Source organism: Haemaphysalis longicornis, unplaced genomic scaffold (assembly GCF_048455015.1).
Source record: "Haemaphysalis longicornis isolate Haplotype H1 unplaced genomic scaffold, Haemaphysalis longicornis Haplotype H1 scaffold_3, whole genome shotgun sequence".
Taxonomy (NCBI): Eukaryota; Metazoa; Arthropoda; class Arachnida; order Ixodida; family Ixodidae; genus Haemaphysalis; species Haemaphysalis longicornis.
Genome location: NW_027526335.1, coordinates 28,713,427 through 28,733,174, shown reverse-complemented (window position 1 = coordinate 28,733,174; position 19,748 = coordinate 28,713,427). Strand labels below are relative to the sequence as shown.

Genomic DNA, 19,748 nt, shown 5'->3' with positions numbered 1-19,748 from the left:
GGTAAATGTGGCAATAGTGGCATAAGCCTGGCGAACTCGTAACTAAGCTACCTTTCTAAATCAGAAGCTTCATGTGGTGCAGTGCAGTTCGAGAGAAGGCGGCTAAAGTAAGTGAATTAAGCGCACTCAGAGTCACGGGGGAAGCGTTTCATAAATTTTTAACATTAATAGTTATGGGAGAAGTTTTTTCCTAATTAGAGTTTAGCAAGACGCTGGTCGAAAACGACTTATGTCCGAAGTACCTTTAGCGGCATCCATATTTGGCGCCTTAACGGCAGTCTTCGTGACCGATAGCAGATGGCGCCAGTGGTTCCGCAGCTCGCTGTCGGCATCTTTGAGAGCAACGGCGGCGCCCGCGTCGGCTGTGGTCCAGCATCTTCGCGTGTGCCCGTGAGTCGTTTTGTGTGTTTGCGTGCGTGGGCGAAGCAAAAAAAAAAAAAAAGAAGAGCGAGGCGCAATTTCACTGCCAGCTTCTGTCAAATCGGCGGTGTGAGCAGTGACAGAACATCTCCGGATATGGCACGGCGAAAAGTGAGCCCAAAGCGGCGGTGGCCGACGCAGTGACGTACTGTGCGGTTCCGTGCTACATGGCGAAAGCTTGCGGCCCGCGACGGTTTTCTCCGCACCGAAGGCTCCATGCCTCTGCACAGCGTTCTCTATGACCATTCACCGGTATAAAACGTGAGTTCGCGCCTTCCCCGTCCCCTCAGCGCTAGCTGGTGCGTTTCTTGGGCTCTCCGGAGTCTTCTAGGCCCCCCAGCACGAGCATCTTTGCACGCTAATTGACGTTGCTGGGCTGCGACGCCTGCAGCCCATTGTAGTGTGTGCTGCAGCTGCTCGTTCAAAACCAGATCACCCGTCAACGGTGTCTCCGATATCAGTCGCAAGTGATCGTAGCGCTGGGAAGGCGGGTGCTGAAGCCGCTGTGTCACTTTGCAGCGGTACGCGCGTGCGAAGGTTTTTCTCTGTGCATCGGATTATCGAGTACGCGGCGCTCACGAACAAGGAACCAAAGCGTTTGGGCCGTGCACGGACGGACGAATGTGGATCGGGCACCCTCTCTACTCCGGATGCGCGAAGCACGCAGTCGGCGTTTGTAGAGGTATCTTCTGACCCACGGAAGTGCCAGGACTTTGCGCAATGCTTTTTCTGGGAGCTGTTCTGTGTAGTCTAGCGGCGGGTGGTTTCGAGGATTTGGCGATGCCGGACTGATCTCACCGAAATCGACGTTTCTTTAGCCGAAGCGTGGATCTTCACCGTTGAATCCAGTTTGATTGGCATATTTGCCGCAGTTAATCTAGATCATCAGTCATATAGTCACATTTTTTTGTTTACTTTCTCTTTAACCTTCCGCTTCCCGATATGTTGTCGCGATGCCCGTTCATTCAGCGAATTTACTGCATCTGGCACACGTGAATGCATTCGTGGTTCGCTGGAGTGCTTAGCTCTGCGCCAGTGGACGTTTTGGTTGTGAAAAAGAGCTTGTGTAGTGGAACTTCCCAAATTGACCCAGTTGGCTGCCAAGGCCAGAGCGAAGCACACGCCGTCAAAGGCACTTGGTCGGCACGGTTTCTTCGGGTCGCTCTAATCTCTCGCCCTGATCTCTTCTCCAAACCCCTCACATTTGCAAAAAGCGAGCGTTGGAGTCTCCTAAGCTAAGAAAAGCCACACGCGCCCTGTTTTTTTTTTCTTCTGGCATTTCAATTGGGTTGCAATCAGGCAACGCATTTAAAATTTGGGTCTTTTAATGCAGTTGGTTAGTTTCTTTTTTTTGTCGTCTCAGCCAGTCCAATTTGGAAATGTGGAGCACAGCCCATTTAATTCATTAAATTCAGGGAAATTGCTGTGATCATTGATTGGACCTGAGAATTTTTCGATGTGATACAGCCCCCTCCCTCCGTTATTATTTTTCCAATATTGGGGCCTAGACGCCGACTCAATTATAGTCTCCTGTCAGTCAAGGTACTTATGCGTCTTATCTGCGGTAAAAGTGTGGTGAGCTGGGCTTGTTGGTGAGGGGACCCATATATGGGGATGACAGCGCGAAAACGCTAAAGTATCTAGAAATGTTGAGAAAGGTTGTCTCCCGCTAGGGCTTTCCCACATTCGGCCCCAGCTTACATTGCGGAGGTTGTTGATTCTTCTGGATGCTTTCAAGCCATGGAGGATGTTACCGCCCTTCCGGATTTCAGAGTTGATTTGAAATATACCTAAAATTAATACTACCAGCACCAATTCTAGTTTATTTACTGTGAAGGAAAGTTTGACATCCACCTAAATGCAGCCATACGGCTACAAAGGAAAGCTATACAGCTTTCTCAGAAAATTCGCAGTTGAAGAAAAATTCGTCCTGGTCGCCTGGACCAGGACGAACGGTCGCCTGGACCAGAAAAATTCGTCCTGGACCAGGACGAATTTTTCTTCAACTGCGAATTTTCTGAGAAAGCTGTATAGCTTTCCTTTGTAGCCGTATGGCTGCATTTATGTGGATGTCAAACTTTCCTTCACAGAAACTTACTCCACCTTGGGGATTTCCCCTAAATCTGGTCGATTAGTTTATTTACTGTACTATTCCTCCTCTACAAATGTGATACGAATGTACATCTTTTCGGCGTCAGCTGCAGGAAAAAAAAATGTGTTTAAAGCCTTTTATATTTCTTTCGGCACTGTTACAACGCGCGGGCAGCGATTTTTTGTTGTTGTTGCCCATCGGATAATTGGCTCCCGTTTTTCAGTAAATATCGGGGGGCATTTGGCGCCTGAGCTAAGGTATTTAATCCTCCACCACTCTGCTGACTGTTTTTTTTTTTTCATTTACTTTTCCGCGATTACATATCCCCGTGGCCGTGCCTTGCATCCTTATCTCGCTTTTCTTCCATCCTCACGGCCGTCTGCTCGTCTGCTGCTCTCGCAACCTTTTATTTAGCTCGGGATGCGAGCGCGCAAGCGGATCTGCTGCTAGCGCTGCGACCTTGAATGTGGGATCTGCTGCTCTCCCAGTCCAAGGCGAAGGAGAGGCTGTGTCACTGCCGGCGCGGCGCTCTGCGAATGTTTGCGGAAGTGCGAGGGGGCAAAAGGGAGAGGGGCACTAGCTCATTACGGATGCTCGCATCGGCACGGCGAATATCCCTTCTTTCCGCCGAGCCCGAGCGCGCCAGAAGAGGATGTGCTGCTAAGATGTGGCGGCAGGCGCTCGCAGTTCGCCGCAATTAATGACCCTGGAACGAAGTTTAGCTCTGGTCACTTTCTTTGTACACTTATTATTTGATGGAAGAGGACAGCGAGGACGTTGCGACGCAGTCGTGGTGGCGAGCTGGGGAGTGAGGCAGAGAGACGGCACACCGAGGACGTATAATGTCTTAATTAGCAGCCGTCTGCTCAAGTGCCATAGTGCTATGGTTGCTGTGGCAATCCCCTCTCTACCTTTCCTGTCGCCACTGTAACCATATCGCTTAAGATCTCTCAGTCAGTTTTTGTATCAATCATTTTGTACGGTGTTCTAATTGAGGGTCCGATTTTTCGGGTTTTTGGGGCTAATCAGAACTACTGCAAAAACACTCACCTGTGAAGTTTTCGCGGGTTGAAATTTTTCGGGAACACTTGGAGACTGTCTGGCGTAAAAATTAGAGCCCCCTCCGCCCTCTCACTCTTACATTTGGATTGAACCACTTTGTTCCAGGTGTCTCGTATTCCGGTGACCCGACGAACCGGGCACGAAGGCAAAGCCCGCGTTCTCTACGAGTTGGGCAAAAATAACCGCACAGCTTTTACACGACGTACAGTCATGGACAAATGAAACACGGTCGTGAAAATATGGATCAGAACACACGAATAGCGCGGCTTATTTCTATGCGAGGCTAATTGACGCGTGGCGTAATTACAGTATCGAAGTTGGGAAATGTGGCTTTCCAGATATACTAATAACGCCCCATTTTTCATGAACAACATTTTACAATTTTGCGTGTTCTGATTCATATTTTCGTGTTCGCGTTTCGTTTGTTCAGACTGCACATATATCTTGGCGGCAGCAGGGAACACTAGCAGTTTTGCTCGGCCCCGACTAAGGCCATTCAAAGATGCCAAAGTTAGAAAGAACTTGTTCAGGGACCCTTTTTAATACGGCGGTGAAAGGGGGCGTCGGGGTGGGGAGAAAGAAGCGTGCGAGTATTCTGTCAACGGCCTGTCTTCTTAGAGGCGGGTTAAACTTAGAATGCTCGTATTTGTGGAGTTTCGATTTTGAGGCAGCGTTGCACGAGATCACCCCGCTAAGAAGTTCTTGTATCGATGGTGGTGGTAAAATTTTATGATAAATTGTTTTTGCTATTAAGCTGTCAGGCGTGGTTCCCTCCACAAAATACACTACTGAACTCCGGATCGACCCGGAAAATAAGTTACGGAGACGTGGTTGTATGCCCCATGGCTGCCTTGAGGTTCTTGAGCTGGCCTTGTATTTCAAATAAATATTTTGTACGAGCATGGCTATGACATACGGCTGCAGCAACAGACATTCGTTCTCTCCGTCAGAAACGATCAGTGAAGGCGGAAAGTCAACATTGGGCGTATATATAGCTGCGGCCACCCGGAAGAACGGGACTGGTGGCAACCAACCTCCTTGGTGGTGACGTGGGGCTTCGTTTACAACCAGGCTCTCTTGTGTACCCGCGGGTAAACTTTCTTCTGCGACTTTCGGTGTGCTCTTAGGGGTTTATTGTAGTGCGGAAGTCGGCACACCTTGGCATCTTGATCCATTTTAGTTCGCCCTATCTCGGCGACTGTGAAACGAAATATCGCTGCTTTGTTGAGTGGAAGTACACGGGGAGCTTGGTGAGATGTACGACCTGTATCGCCAAGAGTGTGATGCGGTCCCGAAGCGATAACATTGCTGTTGTCGGGCGGTGAGCTCCACGAGGACTATGACTGAGAACAGAAACGCGGCAAAAAGTTACGCCGGTATAGCACGGCTGGGATGTCAGCGAAAAGTGTTATACGAGTAATTGCACGGGAACTGCACGTCTGCCTGCTACGAGATGTTCGATTACAGGTGTGACGAGGTAACGAGGAGTGTGACTTGGGGTCCCGCGAGGAATGGGGCAAGATGAAAATTTTTCGGCCTCAGGGTGTCGTACCGTTGTACTGCGACCTTAACTGCGATGAGTTCAACGGGGAGTATAGCCACGGGAACGACTCCTGAGTTCCGCGAGAAGTTTGAAGGGGAGTGCCACCGGGATTACATTGAGGAGTGTGTTGAGAAGCGTCACGGATAGTTCAGCGAGAGAGGATTTTGACGGCGGAGTACGAGCAGGAGTACAAAGAGGAGCGAAGAACAGGTGTCACAAGTAACAGCATACAAAGCACCGTGTAGGGTGATGAGGAAACAGAGGGACAGAATCGCTGGTGCAGCTTGTGAAGGTTATTAGAGGATACTTTCGTCCTGCAGTGGCCACCTAGCGGATGGGGAGACGGGGATGGTGCAGAAACTGTACTTCAGCGAAGATCAACAAGAGATGGCTTGAACTCGCGGTTACTACAGTTTACGACAGGTGAAAACGAGCAAAAGTGCAGAACGCTAATGTGCCGTTTTATTTAAACTTATTCTTGTTCCCCATCTGTCGCATTCGTCGAGCAAAATCGACGCAGTGGACTTGTCGCTTGAAAGTGCTAACGTGGTCACCAAAGACGCGGAGAGCCGGGAAGACGTAACCAAGTGGCCTTTTTTTTTTTTTGTGCCAGTGCCCAAGGCAACTAATGTTCAGAGAATCCTCATCTTTCGGCTCTAGGGGACGCGTAGGAGTTCTGTGACGTTCTGTCTCCGTGGTGAAAGGACGGAGTCGTTGCACGCCCTTGGCCGCAAGTAACCGAACGCCTGATGCGCAGACGGTTCGTGAACCTCGAACAGCTGTTGACCCCCATACGACGGGCGCCCGAGCGACAAGGTCTGGGACCTCGATAAGATAAAATTGTTCTTCCGGGCGCCTGACTATGTGACGTCAGTCGCACATGGTCGCACCGGGGTGCCAGCTCGCTCATTGAGAAGACGTCCGCAGTTTTGCTTCCGTATTCAGCTTGTAGACATTTAATGAATTGTTTGTGTTGGTTTAATACTGCGTTGTAATGGCAAGCGCTGACCATGAAGACAGAGTACAAGTTTGGTTCATTCACATGACTACTTTATTTCGATAGCAATGACACCAATCATCAGTAACTCCAAATACGTTGTTGTTGTTAACTTTATTAGAAAGGAAGGCCAAATTAGAAGGAAGGGGGGGGGGGGGCAGGGAATGGGGAGAGCGGAGCACAGTCCTTATGACGTCGTCTTCAAGGGGTCTCTTCAGAAGTCGTGCAGACCACTGCTAAATTGCCCGTATTAGGCCGCTTTTTGTGGCATAAATGATGATTTCGAAGAGTGTGTCGTGTGAGAGGGATGTTGGGTCGATGTAAGTTGAGGTGTCGTGGTGAGGGGGAGCGAATGTACGAAAGCGAGAAAACTTGGGGCAGTGCCAGATGAGGTGGTGGAGATCGGCTGCGATGGAGTGGTGGCAGCAGGGACATCGGGGGGCGTGCTGTGGATAATAACCATTGTCGAATGGTCTCTGGTGCCGTACAGGTGTTGGTCAGGGACTTGTTCAAGAAGTTTTCTTGTGCTCTGGTCAGGGTGGGGAGGGAGGTGAGGTGGCCCGAAGGAGTGAGAGCCTCGGGGCATTGTTGTTTCAGTTGTGCGAATCTACGGAGCCTCATTGCGGGATCACCGTCAGGGCAGTTGGGCCAGGGGTGGTCCGAGTAGGGCGGGGTCCATCGGAGGCTGTTGTGAGGAGGGCCTCCTGTGCAGCCACGTGAGCTGCTTGGTTCCCAGGAGCGGCTGGTCCAGTCGATTCGGACTTGGCGGCCTGATGTTTGGAGCGCAGCGATTTGATGAATAATGTGGTGGACAGAAGGGTGGGTGGACCTGGGATGACAAAGTTCTTGGAGAGCTCTATGTGAGTCCGTTAAGTTGCGAAGGTTGGGGGAATGGGGAGATGGTAATCGTACATGAAGAGTAGTCGGGAGAATCGTGGATAGCGATGAGCTCCGCGTCCGTTGAAGTAATATTGGGCTCCCATGATGGAACCGAGGTATAAGAAGAAACATACCCAGCAGTGCCGACTCCCCAGCCACTTTGCGGCTATTCCTCTATGACGTCACAGGATCTTGCACGGCTGCCGACCTAAGCTGTTGCTAAGAGACATGGCTGGGCGGTCGTAGTGGGGCCTCTAGTTGCTTTTGGTCCTGTGGTTAACAAGCTGATCTGTTTTTAGTGCTGGCCAGTATTGCGTCGCTTCTGCCCGTATTACGTCGCTGTAGCGCGAAATTTGAAATGTGGTGGAATGCAATTTGTTGGCCTATTATTATTAAGGGGAGGGGTGTGGGGAGAGGAGGCCCAGACTCCGGCTCAGGGGAATCCGAGTGCCATGGACGTGGCCTCCTCTCTGTCGACCAATAGGAGCTGGCCGTCGAGGGAGCGGCTGACCAGGATAAGCCTCTAATGCTTAGGAAATTTGAAAGGAGGAGGAATAAACATTTATTCAACAGTAAGAGTTCCGTGTAGGAAATTTGAGATTTTTTTTTATTCTTTTGCGCTTGTTCTGTTAAAAAAAGCGCCTTTCGTGGCTGGAATGAAGCTGTGTGACTTACCAAAGCTAGATTCTTTAAAATAAACAACGTTGTATTTCGTTTTCGTGGCTCCGGCCGTTAAAGCGTACTGCTTCGATTCCCGTGTATCTAGCACTGAATAATCCAGGCGCGGAGAGCGACAAGGGAAAAAAAATCATACACGCCTCCGTCTAACGACGACGGTGGTTGTACACGAAGTGTTCTCGCGATGGATTCTTTGGTTGGCCAATCCCGTACTGCGAGTATGTGCAACTCTGGAGGCATGCAACACTTTCCTAGAATACCCGCAGCAGCCGTCGGGTGTGCACTCCGTAGCCCTAACGTTTGGGTTTGGTATGTACGACGCCCATCGGTGGCTGCTGCTTGGCGTTCGCTTCGGCCATATCGAAGTGGAGCAATCGGATAGGCGCCGGCTTTATAACTCGAGGGACCCAGGTAGAGTAAACAACTCTACCCCCGGTTCGATTCCGGCCACGGGAAGCCTTTTTTAGGGGCGAAGCACCTTAGGACCTCGCATTGTACGGGGCTTGGCGTCCGTGTACACTGTGTTGCGCATGCGCGAAGAGCATTGGATTGGATTGCAATGGATTGGATTTAATTGAATTGTACCGGATTGGATTGGATTGGAATTGTATATACTGTACACACGCGCTGTCACTCGTTTACGTGCGCGAGTGAGCAATACCACGGGTGATTTACGGTAAGAACGATTCCCAGTGCTTCGCCCACTCGTCATGATTCGCTTCGTGGAGATGCGTGAATTTTTTCCTTTCACCTCACCGACGATCATTCATCATCGCCGTCAGTGAAAGTTAGCTTTCCTGCTGGGTGTGTTGGCGTACAATGACACCAGTGAGGACACTGAAGCATAGGCTTAAACGCGAACACACTGATAAGGGTGCGCGTGACTGCCGGTGCACTCGCGAGTACTGTATCGCCCTCGCTGGGAAGGCCACACAGCTGGCCCTTTCTGGCTGCCATTTTCCCCGCTGTTTTCTTTGTAAGAAGGCAGGCTGACCCTTGGCCAGGTCGGCGTGACCTACACAGCGCACTAAGGGAACAGCGGGCTGGGCGGGCGGCGCACACACACCCGAGTGCGGAGATCTTGCCTCCAAAGGCCAAGCAAACGTTTCAGAGCGAGGCCTGGTGTGTGGCGTTGAGGAGGCATGACGGCGGAATGTGAGGTTCCCGTGTACCAAAGGGTACTCTTGCATTTACTGTCGGCCTTACTGGAGTGGCTCTGTCATTTTTTTTTTGTACTTTCGTACTCTCGCTCTAGTTATTTTGGCTACAGTACGGAACGAGTGGAGTTTCATTGTATATAATATTCTAAACAAGTGTTTCAGTGCATTTCCAAGGGTACTTCTCTAGTGATTTACTTATTTATAATTTATTACAGGTACTTTCGGAGCCCAACAGAAAGAGGTGAAACAGAAGAGAATGGGCAGTTTTTTACGATGATTCAGGGGCGCATGTGACCGCAAACATGCACTATGAACACTATGGCTAAACAATATGAACAATAGGCGTGATGCTTTGAACAAGGTTGTATCGGTGGTGGATGCGATGATAGCCCATATATCGAGATGCCTTCTATATCGGATTTTCTACCGCCCCGACAGCGCCTGCCCTCTAATTGTAATTTGTAAATTGATATAGCCGTCGTGCGTCTAAACGTAGAATGGGAGCAAGAACTTTGAATCACGAGATTCGCTTACGATCCTTCTTTGCAGTAGCTCCATGCCTCCGGCGTTTCGTGTTTGTGAAGGTTTAAGGGCCGTTCTGTTTTCGGGACTGTGATAGCCGATAAACAGGTCGAAAAGTAAGCCACGGGTTGGCCTATAAACATTGGATATATATAACCGGAATAAGCGCTCCGCGAACAGTGGGCACACGTTGCGGTCGATGTGTATGCACGGAAAGAGAAACAAAAAACAAACAAAACCTAGGTGATGGCGTGCATACAAACGCAGCTTTATTTTGGGGGCAGGAACTGACGAAAAATTCGCGCCAGCGAGAAAGGCGCATCGGGAAGGAGGACGCTACCGAGGTCGTTTCGCGCCGGATAAAGTAAACACGCCGCAGACTGTTCTCTCTCTTTCTTTTTGCCAGTTATTTGCCGCGCCGATTTCGTTCTCCGCGTCGGAAGAATGCGAACCCGTGGGCGCCGCTCATCTTCTCCCGTCTGCCCCGCGGTGGTTTGTGCGCCGTCGGTGGCCGCCGAGCCTGGCTTGACTGATGCCTGCGAGCTCGCTTGACGGCCGGTCACATTCGCAGGGGCGAAAGACGGGGGGCAGAACGCGTTCCTGCGGGGTGCCGCACACATCGGACAGGTGGTGACGCCGCTTCGAGACTCGAGCCGTTCGGAGGTGGCCCCGAGAAGTTATGTGGCACTTTTTTTCCGCCGTTCATTACGTTTGGTCCGCTGTCTCTTCTTCGAGATGGGAGATATTGCGTAATGATTGGTGGGTGGCACTAGGCAGGTATCGGCGCTCGCTCGAGCGATCTCTTGCCATTACTTTTGCTCCTTGGACCATGTCGGATGGGCATTGTTGATTGATTCGCCGATTTTCGCGTTCTGATCTTCCCGTCTGAGGCCCTATGTACAGTGCGAAATTGCGATTAGTATGAAGTCCAATGGCGGTCTTTTTGTCGGATTGCGCAGCACCCAAGGCTTGCGTGTTGCTGGAAAAGTCCGTCGTTTTGTGGTGAACTGCGAGTGCTACAGGTAATCACGTTCAAAAGAAAGAAAAAGAAAAAAACCCACCTCCCCTCGCGGGAACCCCTGTGTAGATGCGACGCATAGGCGGAGCGGCGAAGGGAACGCGTTTTATAGCGCTCATAACGTTGAGGGGACTGCGTAAGCTGGTCCCAGTCGATGACGACGTTGGCGTACTTGTAAAGCGGCGTGGACTCTAGGTGTTTGAGCCAAGCGTGGATGTTGCTTCGCCGGAGAACGGCACACCGGTTATATGCGCAGCGCGCCCGAAGGAGAGGAAACCGCGGAAGAGAGAGTACTGCACATGCGCCGGCCCCAGCGCGTCTGCCGCGGCTATGCGCAACGTGCCGCGGCTATGACGCAACGCAATCCAACACAATCCACTTTAATCCAATCCAATCCAAATCCAATCTAACCGAATCCAAGCCAAGCCAATCAAATCAAATCCAATCCAATGCCCCTCGCGAGAGAGTGTTCGTTATCGGAGAGGAGATGGGGAGAGCGGCGGAGAGCGCAGCTCGCGCGGCGAGGAGAATGGCAGAGGGGTGGACAACGCCGACGACAACAACGACGACGACGCCGGAGGGACAAGGCGAGTGAATCAGATGCTCTGCATCTAAAATTCGTGTTAAAGCCGCTCGTTGCGAATCATCCGGCACCAGGGTCCGACGGAAGAAGGGCTAGAGGTCGATCTGAGGTAGAGACTATTTTCGTAGTTAAGATGGCGGAAAGGCTAATTGAATGTTCGTACGTTTGATATGAACGTTTCTTTCCACCTTTTTTCTTCGTGGAGCATTGATAAATCGGTAGCCATACAAGTAATTTAAACGTATAAATTGCACTCAACCAACCAAAATTTCTTTCTGCCTTTTTTCGTTGTGGAGCTTTGATAAATCGGCAACCGTACAAGTAATTTACATGTTACATCTATAAATTGCACTCAATCAACGAATTTTAGTTGATCAAAATTTTCAGTATGTCGTAACCTAATCTGAATCTGAGATTTGCTAGTGGGTGGTGTGCGGTCGAACCTCAACTGCCCCCCCCGTCCCCCCTCCCCCTCCCCCGTCCCCAAGAGAACGGCATAGCGAAACGTTGCGTTCGCTTGCTTCCACCTTCAAGCTAGACAGCATGCACGGCGCGAAAGGTCTTCTATCTGCAGCTGAGTATGATTTGCGGGTCGGCGGCTGTCTCGTGGGTGGGCTTGGCGAGCGGCGTCCTGTTGGCGGGTCGCTTCTGCAAAGGTGTACTGGCGTCATTTCCGTGACGGATATGACGTCAGTGAAACTTCTGTGTATTCCGGCATAAAACACTCTCGTGTTAAAATATAAAACCCGAAAACGAACAACCCGAACTTTAACGTACTCTTTTGTACTAAAGGTTGCTTCCCCGCAAGAAGACCCTGTGTGCAGGGGTGCACCCTTTACAGGCCGCTTGCTCCGCTGTGCTGGCGTCACTTCCGTGATGGATGTGACGTAAGTGAAATCTTTGTGAATCCCGGAATAAAACATTTTCGTGTTAAAATGGTAGCCTGCGGAGCGTCACGCCGCTGTGGCTCGGTGGCTAAGGCGTTGTAGTAGTGTGAGCCCAAGGACGTGGGTTTGATCCCGGCCGGGGGCGGCCGCTTTGATGGAGGCGAAAAGCGAAAACGCGTACCTGTACAGATTTCGGCGCACGTTGAAGAGCCTCCACGTCGTCAAAATCAATTCGTAGCCCTCCACCGGTACGGCGCGCTTCATTTCCCAGGCTCAGTTTTGGCGCGTAATACCGAAATTTGATTGTACGTGTGCGTGTGTGTAAGCTGCGCTATTTGTAAGAGAAGGACGCGCCAATTGCCAAGTCTACGCCAACTGGGCCAGTGGGACGCTTGCGCGGTACACCTATGGTGTGCACGACGCGAAACTAAGCCTAATCGATTGATCGAGCAGAGCGAGGGCGGCAAGGCTTTACGGCATTGCAATTTTATTGGAACGAGAGGAGGGGGAAGGGGTGTGGCCGAGGCTATACCCGAAGGCTTATATCGACTGAATGGCGCCTCCTCATCGGGGAAGAGGCGAAATTACTATCGACGCCAGCTCGAGCGTCGTTGGACGGGAAAGCTGCCCGGACCCGTTGTTCTTCTGGCCCTGTTATTTTTTTTTGTCGCTCCCACTTTGTCTGAGCACTCCTTCGGGAATCTTAGTGTCGGGATGACATTGCAAACTTCGACGTCTCTGCACCGCAGGACGCAACTTTAGACGACGCGTATTTAGGGTGGATCAGACGAGGCAGGAATGAAACATGAATGTTCGCGTAGACCTATAGGTGCAGCCATAAGCCGAGATAAGAGCGTTCGGTTTTTTTTCTATCTTTTTCATGATAGGCCTTGCGCCGAGAACTACGAGTTTCGTAGTAAAATGATGCTTGGCTCATGATTGTAACTCAGTAACCAATAATCTCTTCTCTCTCTCTCTCTCTCTCTCTCTCTCTCTCTCTCTCTCTCTCTCTCTCTCTCTCTCTCTCTCTCTCTCTATCAACATACACATACATACATACATACATACATACATACATACATACATACATACATACATACATACATACATACAGTGAACTCCCGTTAAGACGAACTCCAAGGGACCGTAAAAATTTGTTCGTATTATCAAAAATTCGTTTTAAGCGGTGATTTTTTGCATTGTTGACGTAACCAAACGGCGCTGCCGTAAGCCGTCGGCTGAAGCCTGGCACAACATGGGAAAATTCTACCTAGGCTTAAAAAGGTTCTGGGACCTTCATATTTCGATACAATACTGGCTACAATGGTCCCGAAAATGCATCTTCTGAGCCATGCGTTCGAGTAACGTGGGGAAGCCGACTATAAGGGGGCTGAGCGTAAAGCTTCTTTTTTTTCTAATTCGAAAGTTTGCCCTGCAGCATAACGGCACACGAGTTCACAGGTACACGAACAAGTTTGCTTCGTGTCTAAATTACAGAGGTTGTCGATGAATCCCCGAACCCAGCGCTGCAGGTCTGGAGGGCGGCCAGGGTGGAGGCCGGTTGCACGAAGGAGCCGTAGTCGGATCTGATGCAGTCCCGGGCAGGTCCGCAGCAGATGCTGCACATTCGCACTCTGTACGGCGGAGTCGCAGATTGTGAATGGGCAGCATCTGCTGTGGACCTTCCCGGGACTGTATCAGATCGTCCGAGTTTGGCGCATTGTGCTGTGCAGGGAAGCCTACTCATAAAAGAAAAATTGGGTTCTCATGCGTTTTGCGACATTATACACTCAGCAGAAATAAACCCAAATACACATAACTCAGAGAGAAGGAATACTCGTGCATTGCCACATTAGAAGAAAAATCTTGGGTGCCCCCGTGGTTTTTCCCGCTTTCCCTTCTGCCCTACTGGTTCGTAGCGGCGGCCCCAGCCTGGGCGCAGACCTTTTTAGTGCGTAGCATTGTGTGTCGAGTACCCCCGCAGCCAGGACCGTGTTGCGCCCTGCATTTCCACAGTAGTGCAGATTTCGCGGAAGTTCCACCTGTAATTGTTGTATTAGCATGAATGCAGATGATTGGTCGGACAGTATTTAGAGAAACAAAAAAAGATTGGCTGTAAAGAACTCACACTCAATACAGGTGGCATAATGACCATTAGTAGAAAATTTTCTGAATTTCTGCAGATGCCTTTTTATTTTGTCTCTTTCTGGGCATTTAAAAAAAACAGTGTATTCTCACAAAAAGGCTCGAATAGTTAAACAGCCAGGAAAGCCTTGCCTGGCTACGTACGGCCAGTGTAACTTCTCTGACATCCAGCCTGAACCTAACTCCTCTCGCTACACGTAGAAAACTGTCCCGTCTGTGCATATTTCAGAAAGTGTATCACAATAACCAAGTACTCAAATCACGCTGGATACAACCCGCACGTTTCATATCAGAACGTCTTGACAATCGTCACAAAGTCCATATACCGCACCAAAACACTGTCACCTACTCCCATTCTTTTTTACCGAAAACGTGCCGTGAGTGGAACCACCTGCCTGCTTCATTAGCTTGCATTACTAACCCTGACCATTTCCGGGAAGCATTGTCAAATTCAAATTTGTTGTAAGTTTTTTTTTCTGTTTTTGTCTTCTACTTCCTAGTAAGGAGTGCTTTTTTCGTTGTGTATTGTTTCTTTATTAGTGTATTATATGCTTGTGTCGATCGGCCATTTCTGTGTTCTTTTACGGCGAATGATGTGCGTTTACCATTTGTTTTTCTTTTGCTCCAAGAGTGATTGCGTTTATGGCTGCGTTTAGTGCATTTGCTTTACTTTTTTTCGCTGTATATTTTTTGTGTGTACAATGGTTAAACACTTGTCGCTGCTTCTGACATCATTTTTGCTCTTTTATGTGAGCCCCTCCCCTCTACAATGCTTGTATGCCCGGAGGGTAAAATAAATAAATAAATAAATAAATAAATAAATAAATAAATAAATAATATGTTTGCCTAGCTAGTTGGTTCGGATACGCTGTAATAAATGGGAAGGCGCCGACGTGGACGTTCACAAGGGTAGGCAGGACTTCGTTGCAGTAGAATATGCTGTTGGGCAAGGTGTACTCGGTTAAACAAGACGTATCCGCGCCGAAATTCGACGAAGATTGACAAGGGCACGGTCAGCGCTTGTCCCGTGTGACATTTGTAAGATCTACCCGCCGCGGTGGCTCAGTGGCTAAGGCGTTGCGCTGCTGAGCACGAGGTCGCGGGTTCGATTCCCGGCCGCGGCGGCCGCTTTTCTGATGGAGGTGAAAAGCAAAAACGCCCGTGTGTACGAGATTTCGGCGCACGTTAAAGATCCCCAGGTGGTCAAAATTAATCCGGAGCCCTCCACTACGGCGCGCCTGATCGCCTGCGTTGCGTCGGCGCGTTAAACCCTACAATCAATCAATCAATCAATCAATCAATCATTTGTAAGATCTTCCCCAGCTTTTTGCGTTGTTACGTCCTGTTTAGGGGATAGGATGGCGCTTGTATTCTCTCTCGTAAATATCGACGTCTGCGTCTTCACCTTTATTACAATGCCTTCATTGGCATTCTTGACTCCTGTATTGCCACGCTGTTTTTATTCAACAGGCCCCTCATTCCCTATTTAATCGATTTACATACATACATACATACATACATACATACATACATACATACATACATACATACACACATACATACATACGCACAGAGAGAGAGCTCTTTATTAGATGAAAGCAGAGAGCTTTGCTGGCATGTTACCGCCTTCATGCTACTCTGCGGGGATAGGGAGAAGGGATTAAAGGCCCTAAAAGAAGTAGGGCAGAAGAAAGGGGAAAAAGAAGAGATTAAAAGAAAAAAAAAACTCCCACCTCCCCTCGCGGGAACCCCTGTGTAGATGCGACGCGTAGGTGGAACGCCGAAGGGACCGCGTTTTATAGCGCGCATAACGTTGAGGGGACTGCGTAAGCCGGTCCCAGTCGATGACGACGTTGGCGTACTTGTAAAGCGGCGTGGACTCTAGGTGTTTGAGCCAAGCGTGGATGTTGCTTCGCCGGAGAACGGCACACCAGTTATATGCGCAGCGTGCTCGAATGAGAGGAAACCGCGGAAGAGAGAGTACTGCACATGCGCCGGCCCCAGCACGTCTGCCGTGGCTATGACGCAACGTGCCGTGGCTATGACGCAACGTGCCGCGGCTACGACGCAACACAATCCACTTTAATCAAATCCAATCCAAATCCAATCCAAGCCAAGCCAAGCCAATCCAATCGAATCCAATCCAATGCCCCTCGCGAGAGAGTGTTCGCTATCGGAGAGGAGAGGGGGTGAGCGGCGGAGAGCGCAGCTGTCGCGGCGAGGAGAATGGGGGAGGAGTGGACAACGCCGACGACAACGACGACGACGACGCCGGAGGGACAAGGCGAGTGAATCAGATGCTCTGCATCTAAAAGTGGCTTCGTGTTCACATACGCACACACAATACATACAGACATACATACACAACACATGCATTCATACGTACGTACGTACATACATATCTACATACATACATACATACATACATACATACATATACATACATACATACATACATACATACATACATACATACACACATACACACATGCATGCATGCATGCATGCATGCATACCATTTACACATTTACCCATTCACACGTTCATGCTGTTTTGTAGGTATAGCGTTCGGGTTAAGAGGCGGACACAGAGGGCAAGCTTACTGGATGCTCATAGATAGCGGCTGAACAACAGGGCTTTTTTTTTTATTGGGGGCGTACACCGACGGGCCCGAGGCCTCTAGCGCAGGACTTCCAGCAGGCGGGATTTTTGAAGAGGGGCGCTCGCTGCGCGCGGATGCCCGGCGTTCCGCGGGAGGCCTGCTGAAACCCGATAGTCCGCCGGATCAACGTCTCCGCTGCGCTGCCATTCCCGTCGTCGTCGTGGTTCAACTCCTTTCTACAAGGGGAGAGGAGAGGGCGCGCCATGGAGGATGAGTAATCTCAAGTAGGATGATCTAAAGCCCATGGAACTAGTTCAAGGGGTTTTATCAGAGTCCGGTTTCGCTCCATGTCTGCCCTTGTGTTCGGTCCTGCGAACGCGTGACACAACGCAAGCCGCCCAGTGAAGTTCTACGTGTACGGGTATACGTTCGGGGCATTGTGATATTCTGAAACCGTAGGCTCTAACGCATTAGCGATGATTTCGTTCTGCATTTTCTCGTGGAAGTTGCTGAGCTGTGGGCATATTTGCATTTTGTTGGTTATCTGTGGTCATTTTAGTATGCAGGCGTACGGATGAGGGAAGGTGTGTGTACAATAGAGCTGCGCAGGGAAACTGCCTGATCACATTGGAGGGGACGGACTGTGTGGCGCGGGTCCAGTGTTTTATTTGGATGTTTCACTGCATGAAGGTCAGTGGAGGAGCGTGCAACTTGTAAGGGAGTAGATAACTCAGGTGAGGGGTGAGGGTTTTGGCGGGCGCAGGCATGCAAAATCAAATGGCCACAAAAAATTTATTTTCGTCTGACATTTTTCGAACGCACTCTTGCGAAATAAAAAATAAGTGGTTCAGAGAGCGGGAGAAACTAGAAGCTTCGTGGTTAGCTGCGCTCCTGCACGGCAGAAAGTATACCGTATACTCGCTCTAGTTTTAAAAAAACGCGGCTGGTCGGCTGGGTTGGTTTCAGGCCTTACATGATAATGAAGGCGCCACGCTGGAAGTACAGTCTGTTCCAGATTATCCTGGGCTTGAGCCAAAACTGCGGCCTCACTGGTCCGACGGGTGCTTAGCATGCGAAACCGGACTGCAACGCTGGCGAACGCGCGCTTCGCTTCGTTTTCGGTCCACTCCGGGGGCGCTTTAACGAGGCCTGAAGCCGACCGCTCGCGCCTAAAACTAACCTCGCTCATTTGTGCTTATATTGCCTAGAGTGTACAGGTTCTAGTTGTTTCCGATCTTACTGCGCAGCTTCTAAGGCGCAAGAGGAAGCCACTTCAACGCGGTGACTTCATCCAAGCTTTTTATTGCTATTATTATTCTGCAAACTTCCGGCCTGGTTTCCTCGCGGACGAATATAGATAAGGACGCCGACGTTGAAGTGCACTCGTCTTTGCGGTCCGGATCCAAGCTGTTTGCGTATACGCATATTTCCAGGCTGAGGTCTGCACGCGCGCGTGTAGCCTTCCCCGTCGGGCAGCAACCTTGGTGTAGATGTTCGCCGCGTGTAGTACATACGTGGCTTATCAGATCTGTCGCTGGCGTTCGCTCCGACCGTGGGGACATTCCTGCGCGCGACATTCCTTAATCGGCGCTCGGGAACGCGCTGCCTTGCTTTTCTGTTGCCGTTCTTACATACATGTCCCCCATGATGCTGAAAAAGGGAGGAAATCCGTGTTGGTTACGGATAATTTTGTTGAGAGAAACAATCAGGGAAAGTGTTTAAATGATTAGGTGAGAATGTTTGTTTTATCACGCATTTTTAAAATTTTACCGATATGGTAGTTCAGTAGCACGTCATTGCACCACGCTCTGGGCAGTCTTATCTCTGCATTGGTGGACAGTTGAGTTAAATCACAGTGCCAGACCCCCATGTTAAAAAAAAAAAAATACATTCAGAGGCCTACCGGAACTTTAGTAGCTAAGGCTGTATAAGTGTAGCAGCGCTGAAGTCCCCGCAGTAAAGTGTTACAAGAACAGTATAATATCGAGCAGAGATTTCTTGTGGGCAACTGCAGTTTCTTCAATTGTTTCGGTTCGTTGAAAAATGGAAGTGGAATTGGCATCTTTCTTTTTTTTTTCCCACTTACAATGTTACGTTTGATATCGTGGAGTATATCTACTGCTACTTTTGAAAAGCATTTCACAACCTTAAGGTAGTAGATAACGTGACAATTTACTCGGATGTCATCACACATTTGCATTCCTACAACTCACTGTGCACCAATTTGACGTCGCAGTAGGGACCTTTGGTCATTTATTAGTTGATTTGATTGTGCTTTCTCCTCTCCGACAGTAGTGGAAGAGCGGGCCGACCAGCTCGCTGCTTGACTGTCAGAAATACTATTATAGTTAGTCGGGCCGAGCAGCGGCGGTAACTTGTGGCCTTCCGAAACGAGAAGATGCCACACTTTTCTTTTTTTAATGTCGGCTGCAATAAATATTTTTACTCATCCCCTTTCTCTGTATGGTGCTTATTTTTTAAGGGGGTTTAATTTTATTCGGCTTGAAAAAATAAGGCGCACTTATACAGTCCACACTTGTATTGCGCGCTAGTAGCTCGACAGGCCATCCTTTTCACTTACTGTTATTTCATAACCTGACGGCCGCCGCTCGCTTGCGGCTTTTCAGTTCTATACGGATTGCCAACTGTTTTACGCGTTTGCTGTTTAACGAAAAAACGAGTCTAGTATACGAGTTTCCTTTTTTTTTTTTTTTTACTTCAGCCTCGTCACGTATTTTACGCCTTCTCTTTTCTTCAAAAGCGCGCTCTCTTTATTTATTGAACCATTTTCAGCTTGGGCAATCTGGTCTGCCCGCTGTGATATTTCCAGTTTGCAAGTAGTCGCGAATCTGCCAATTCTAAGAGCAGTCGACCCGGATCTAACACGTAGTGTTTTCGTGCCAGTTCTTTCCTCACACAAATCACGCACTTCCTGATAACGTACCCGTGGTTCGAACTCGATTTACATTATTCGAAAATTCGTCGTCGTTTCTTAGCTATTCGTGTCGTGCACTTAAACCCGCCGTTCTACGTAGATTTTCCAAGCTGTCGTGCTCCAAAGAGCCTTACGCAAAAACGCGAAAGCTCTAAACGAATAGTGGGAGATATGCCAGCAATTTGAATGCACCTGTAAATGTGGCGTTCAGCATCACTGCTCTTG

At 49.5% G+C, this 19,748-nt stretch overlaps 1 protein-coding gene across 2 annotated transcripts in view; it reads left to right on the top strand.

Annotated features, from left to right (window-relative positions):
* The first annotated feature begins 269 nt into the window (after positions 1–269).
* Positions 270–19,748, top strand: part of LOC144174205 (uncharacterized) — a 111,232-nt gene continuing 91,753 nt past the window's right edge. The window contains exon 1 of one of the 2 annotated variants that reach the window (XM_077702744.1): positions 270–390. The gene's annotated coding sequence lies outside the window, so the exon portion shown is untranslated. The other variant, XM_077702743.1, reaches the window with a different exon arrangement.